Here is a 5,790-nt window from a genome sequence, read left to right as displayed (position 1 = left end):
TGTGACGTGGCCTGTTTGAGAGAGAAGAGAGCAGTCTTGGTAGGCCACAGTGTGATTTGGTTAAGGCATGACAAGGTCCTGGCCTCCTAGGAGTCAGGAGTAAGTTGATTCGACCTAGGCTTAGGAGGGACTGGGGCTAAGTAGAGTTTAGGCAAAAGCAGGAGTTAGTCCAGAAGATTCTAGAAATAATAGGTTTGGGCCTGAGTAAGCTTTTGGGAAATACACATTCTAGGCTTAGCAAGGTGGGGCCCCAGCAGGGTCTGGGCCAGTGCACACTGCCAGGTCTGAAAAGCTGGGGCCTGAGTGGGGGCTTGCAGCAAATGCACTAGGACTAGCAAGGGGGCACCCCTGCAGGGTCTGGGCCAGTGCACACTGCCAGGCCTGAAAAGCTGGGGCCTGAGTGGGCTTGCAGCAAATGCACTAGGACTAGCAAGGAGGCACCCCTGCAGGATCTGGGCCAGTGCACATGGCCAGGCCTAAAAAGCTGGGGCTTAGGAGGATTTTCAGCAAATGCACTAGGACTAGCAGGGGGGCACCCCTGCAGGGTCTGGGGCAGTGCACATGGCCAGGCTTGCAAAGCTGGGGCCTGAGGGGGTTTTCAGCATATGCACCAGGACTAGGACTAGCAAGGAGGCACCCCTGCAGGATCTGGGCCAGTGCACACTGCCAGGCCTGAAAAGCTGGGGCCTGAGGGGGTTTTCAACAAAGGCACTAGGACTAGCAAGGGGGCGCCCCTGCAGGGTCTGGGCCAGTGCACATGGCCAGGCCTAAAAAGCTGGGGCCTAAGAGGGTTTTCAGCAAATGCACTAGGACTAGCAAGGGGGCACCCCTGCAGGGTCTGGGCCAGTGCACATGGCCAGGCTTGCAAAGCTGGGGCCTGAGGGGGTTTTCAGCAAATGCACCAGGACTAGGACTAGCAAGGGGGCGCCCCTGCAGGGTCTGGGCCAGTGCACATGGCCAGGCCTAAAAAGCTGGGGCCTGAGGGGGTTTTCAGCAAATGCACCAGGACTAGCAAGGGGGTGCCCCTGCAGGATCTGGGCCAGTGCACATGGCCAGGCCTAAAAAGCTGGGGCTTAGGAAGGTTTTCAGCAAATGCACTAGGACTAGCAAGGGGGCGCCCCTACAGGGTCTGGGCCAGTGCACATGGCCAGACCTAAAAAGCTGGGGCCTGAGGGGGTTTTCAGCAAATGCACTAGGACCAGGACTAGCAAGGGGGCACCCCTGCAGGGTCTGGGCCAGTGCACACTGCCAGGCCTGAAAAGCTGGGGCCTGAGTGGGTTTGCAGCAAATGTACCAGGACCAGGACTAGCAAGGGGGTGCCCCTGCAGGATCTGGGCCAGTGTACACTGCCAGGCCTGAAAAGCTGGGGCCTGAGGGGGTTTTCAGCAAATGTACCAGGACTAGCAAGGGGGCGCCCCTGCAGGATCTGGGCCAGTGCACACTGCCAGGCCTAAAAAGCTGGGGCCTAGGAGGGTTTTCAGCAAATGCACCAGGACTAGCAAGGGGGCGCCCCAGCAGGGTCTGGGCCAGTGCACATGGCCAGGCCTAAAAAGCTGGGGCCTGAGGGGGTTTTCAGCAAATGCACCAGGACTAGGACTAGCAAGGGGGCACCCCTGCAGGGTCTGGGCCAGTGCACATGGCCAGGCCTAAAAAGCTGGGGCCTGAGGGGTTTTTCAGCAAATGCACTAGGACTAGCAAGGGGGCGCCCCTGCAGGGTCTGGGCCAGTGCACAGTGCCAGGCCTAAAAAGCTCGGGCCTGAGTGGGCTTGCAGCACATGCACTAGGGTAGGACTAGCATGGTAGGGCCTCTGCAAGCTTCCCACCATTACGTGACTCTAGATTGCACCCTCTGCGCCACGCGGCCTTGGGCCCACGGCCTCCAGCTCACGGAAACTTGGCTGAGCACCCTTGCAACCCGGATGGCGCACCCTCAGAGCCCGGGGCCCCCCACTCCGGTCCCTCCCCGGCGCGCCCCTCCACACCAAGCCCGGGCCTCTCCCACCCGCCCCAGCCGCCCGCCCACGCCCAGGGGGAGCGGCCTGAGTTCTGCAGGGGGCTGGAGTCTAGTCCCTGGGGCGGCCCCTCACCCGGGAGGCGTGGCCTGGGCGCCCAGCCCACCCGGTCTTGGTGGCCTCCGCCTCGCGCCGCGTGCTGCCCGCCGCTGCCTGTCGCCTGTGAGCCGCCTGGGTGCGAGGGTTAAGCGCAGCAGTGCGCAGGCGCGGGGTGGGAGAGCTGGGGGTCCACGTGCAAGGGGCGGAGCCCGGGAGAGGGGGTAATGGGCGATGGGGGAGGTCAAGGGGGTGGGTACCCTCAGGGGGAGCTGAGACCTGAGGAGGATGGCTATGGAGGGGAAATGGGGGGGGCCCTGCGGGGTGCACAGGGACCTAGGGGATGGATGTGGAGGGAGTGTAGGGGCACCCGCAGGGGGCGCTGAGATGGAGGGGGATGCATGCGGAGGGGACCTGCAGGGGGCGCTCAGAGACCCTGGGGGCAGATGGAGGAGGGGGAAGCAGAGGGGGCACGTGCGAGGGCAGACAAGGTGGGGGAAGTGCCAAAGGAGTTTGAAGGGTGGAGGGGTGGAGGGGCAGGGAGGTGGAGGGGCAGGGGGGTGGAGAGGAGGGAGCCCTGGAGAGGCCGGTGGGCGTGAGAATGGCAGGGAGCCCAGGACACGGGTGGGGGTGGGAGTGGAGAGGAGAAGTGGGGAGGCGGAAAGGGCGCAGGGCTGAGTGGAGCAGGGGAGGAGCAGGGCACGGAGGGCAAGGAGGGTGGGGTGGGGGTGGGCTGCAGTCCAGCTTTGGTCTTTCCCAGAGCTTTATTTTTTATTTTTTAGTATTTGGATGTCTTTCTTTATTTCTTTTTTTTTTTAATAATAAATTTATTTTTTTATTGGTGTTCAATTTGCCAACATACAGAATAGCACCCTTGCAACGCACTTCCCCAAACATCCGCAGCCGGGAGGGAGAAAGGGGTTGGGGGGGCACACCGCGGGACTGGTCACAGGCCCTAACTCTTGTGCCGGTTGCACCTCTGTGCATGCTTTTTCTTTTCTTTTTTTTTTTTAATAAATTAATTTTTATTGGTGTTCAGTTTACCAACATACAGAATAACACCCAGTGCTCATCCCGTCAAGTGTCCCCCTCAGTGCCCGTCACCCATTCACCCCCACCCCCCGCCCTCCTCCCCCTCCACCACCCCTAGTTCATTTCCCAGAGTTAGAAGTCTTTATGTTCTGTCTCCCTTTCTGATATTTCCCACACATTTCTTCTCCCTTCCCTTATATTCCCCTTCACTATTACTCATATTCCCCAAATGAGTGAGAACATACACTGTTTGTCCTTCTCCGATTGACTTACTTCACTCAGCATAATACCCTCCAGTTCCATCCACGTTGAAGCAAATGGTGGGTATTTGTCGTTTCTAATGGCTGAGGAATATTCCATTGTATACATAGACCACATCTTCTTGATCCATTCATCTTTCGATGGGCACCGAGGCTCCTTCCACAGTTTGGCTATTGTGGACATGGCTGCTAGAAACATCAGGGTGCAGGTGTCCCGGCGTTTCATTGCATCTGAATCTTTGGGGTAAATCCCTAACAGTGCAATTGCTGGGTCGTAGGGCAGGTCTATTTTTAATTCTTTGAGGAACCTCCACACAGTTTTCATGCTTTTTCATGGAAACTAATAATTCTGATGGTCTCCGGGAGGAGTTGGGTTGGTGTTTCCAGCTAGATGCAACATAAATATAAGTTCAGAGAGCTAAGAGGGGATTCAAATCATTTGCAGGTCACTGATTTTTTTTTTTTTATTTTAAGGTACGGTGTTACAACATCCCAGGCAATCGCTCTATTCTGTTTTTACTTTTTTTCCCCCAAAATTGCAATGTAATTTTAATAGAATTTTCTTGTTTGATGATTGTGAATAGATTTGTTTGGATGATGGCGGGGGAGAGGGGAGGAACCCCAGCAGCTTGGGATGGGTTTCTCTCTGGGTCCACCGCCAGAGAATTCTCTCTGTCCACAAAAGTGCTTTCCACCTGCCAGGCCTTCTCTTCCTCACGTTTGCTTCATATAGCTCTCTGGATTCACATCCTTGTGCAGAGTGTGGATGCCTTTTTCTTTTTTTCTCCATTTTCAATGATACAAAGAACTAAATTCACTTTTTAAAAGAGCCTCATGTACCCGCAGTAATGCATTTGTTAGCTAGATGGTTGGATCTGTGTCTGGGGTTTCTATTACAATCTGTGTACTATATGGAGAAGATAACTATTTGAAGGTCACTGGGAAAATAGTGTGTTCTAATAACTTCTTTTAAATCATTTAAATGAGTTTTTCTGCTTGAACAATCACCACCTATTTAGTGCCTTCTCTGGTAATTTTGCATTTATTGCTCCAACACGCATGCAGCTGGAAAGTTCTGCTGCTATTTATGTTATAAATTTGTGATTAGAAATTTGAACTACCGATTAAAAACAAATGTGTTAAAGGTGATATAAGGCCAACGGGAGAGGCTGGAGAGGGGAACCGAGGTGCACTATGAGGGGAAAGGTAGGGGCTTAAGGGGAGAGAGGCGGATGTGAGAGGGGAGGTGCCCAGAATGAGGGGTTGGGGGAAAGGGACATGGATGAAGGAGACTGGCAGGAGGAAAAGCAGATTTCCTAAACTTTGCTCCTGAGGTGGGAGGTTGCACTAAAGATTGTTATGCTTACTCTTGGCAGATGTTCCTGGGAGTGATTTTGGGAGGCAGCCATCTCGGGACCCACTAGGGGGCCTGCCCGTGAAAGATGTGTCCCTCTGAGGGGCCCTGTTTGAGCAGGTGGGGGTGGTGGGGACACCCCAGAAGGTCATCTTCCCTCGAGAGTGTCCAGGCAGCCCCACTGACTGGGGAAAGGAAAACATTTATGAGTGGATCATGAAGAAAAGCCATCCTCAGGGCTGTGAGGCGGCCCACGTGGCAGCAGCATTCCAGGGCCAGGCTGCCAGCCTAGTTGTGCCTGTGGATGGCTTTTTTTTTTTAAGATTTTATTTATATATTCATGAGAGACACACAGAGAGAGAGAGAGAGAGAGAGAGAGAGAGAGAGGCAGAGACACAGGCAGAGGGAGAAGCAGGCTCCATGCCAGGAGCTGATGCGGGACTCGATCCTGGGACTCCAGGATCAGTCTATGGGCTGAAGGCTTAACGCTTAACCGCTGAGCCACCCAGGCGTCCCTGTGAATGACTTTAAAAGATCTGGGTGAGTGGCAGTATTTGGAGCCCTCATGTAGGCTGGCCTCTATCCCAAGGCAGCTGGCATGTCTGACAGTTTCTGGAAGAATCTGGAAAGTCAGGGCTTCGTTTCAGCAGTGCTGCCTGCCCAGCGGGTTCCTTGAAGGTTCTCACAACCCTCTAGCATCGTCATTTTAGCGTTTAAGGCGGTGTGGTGTTCCTTGGTGCTTCCATGTCACCAGCTTTTGATCAGCCAAAGTGGCTCAAAGTAGAGAAGGGCCCTGGCCATGTATATGGATGGTGCATACCACACAAAAGGGAATGACTGGGAAGGCCATTCTAGTGCTTGGCTGTTGAAAACAGATGTTCTAGTACCTTCTACTCAGCCCACTTGGCTATCAGCCTTCCCTTGGGGCTCTGGGGCATGGTTTTGACCACATAGGCATAGGTTTTGTGTGGGACAGATAGGATCTATAATACCACTCAGAAATGTGATGGATTTAGGAACACCTGGGTGGCTCATTGGTTGAGCATCTGGCTTTGGCCCAGTGTGTGATCCCGGGGTCCTGGGATCGAGTCCTGCA

The sequence above is a fragment of the Nyctereutes procyonoides genome, unplaced genomic scaffold (genome assembly GCF_905146905.1).
Source record: "Nyctereutes procyonoides isolate TBG_1078 unplaced genomic scaffold, NYPRO_anot_genome, whole genome shotgun sequence".
NCBI lineage: Eukaryota > Metazoa > Chordata > Mammalia > Carnivora > Canidae > Nyctereutes > Nyctereutes procyonoides.
This window is presented reverse-complemented; position numbering follows the sequence as displayed.